This window comes from Typopeltis vanoorti, chromosome 8, assembly GCF_054136105.1.
Source record: "Typopeltis vanoorti isolate ZY-2024b chromosome 8, IOZ_Tvanoo_1.0, whole genome shotgun sequence".
NCBI lineage: Eukaryota > Metazoa > Arthropoda > Arachnida > Uropygi > Thelyphonidae > Typopeltis > Typopeltis vanoorti.
Window position 1 is genome coordinate 76,503,195 of NC_143556.1, and position 991 is coordinate 76,504,185.

At 36.6% G+C, this 991-nt stretch overlaps 1 non-coding gene across 1 annotated transcript; it reads right to left on the minus strand.

Annotated features, from left to right (window-relative positions):
- Positions 1 to 217: 217 nt before the first annotated feature.
- LOC150104129 (U2 spliceosomal RNA) lies at positions 218 to 407 on the minus strand. The gene has a single exon (XR_016548739.1). It is a non-coding gene; the product is annotated as a U2 spliceosomal RNA (small nuclear RNA).
- Positions 408 to 991: the final 584 nt, after the last annotated feature.

The window sequence follows — 991 nt, forward strand, 5'->3', positions numbered from 1 at the left end:
AAGAGCCATACCTGAGAGGACTGAGATAGTATATTATTAGGGCAACTCGTAGCAAAGGTGGAACAGGCACCAAGCATTTCGTCCTTCCGAAGGAGTTTAATATATTCGGCCGTAAATGGACTCATATCAAATATTAAGGTAATATGAACAGTCATTAAACTATCATCGCAGCCAAAAACAGCCGAGAAACTTAAAGTGCAGTATGTTGTTAACAGTTTAAATCTGACACGGTTTTAAGGTAGTGCATTAGTAGGGCAACTCGTAACAAAGGTGGAGGAAGCATCAAGCTTTACGTCGCCTTCGAAAACAGTTTAATATTTTCGGCCTCTAATGGGACCCATAACAGATATTAAGCTGATAATAACAATCACTGAACTTTCATCGCAGCCAAAAAGCCCAGAAGGTGAAAGTGCAGCAGTATCTGTTGATATCAGCTTAAAATCTGACACGATGTCAAAAGATATTAAACTGATTCTAATTCTCTTTGGGTTTATGAGAGGTATATTGAAAATATGCAGGGAGCCTCCCGCGATGAGTCTTTTGACTCCATAAAGATACCCGTTAACAATAATAATATTGTTAAACTGATTTTTTTTGGAAAGCGGCGAAGTGCTGGGAACTTTCTGCACCTTTGCTACGGGTTGCCCCTGGTAGAGTAATAATAATACATGAGCTTACTTCTCTAGAGAAAAAAGGAAAACATATACCATAGTCACCCCTTATCCGTGGTGAATCCATGGAAAATTCCGGAAATTATAAGATGTAATTATAAACAATTTATAATTACATCGACAAAGTGGATATTAGATCCAACATTATCCTCGATATCTCCAAGAGGATTATATTCTCGTAAACTCTCAGGTCAACTTACAAAACTTTCATAGTTTCTATAAATATTCGGCTTTGAAATAATGTTGGATCTAATATCCATTTTGCCTATGTAATTTTCCAACGCCAAAATTAACTTTTATGGCTCTTTCTTTTAGTAATG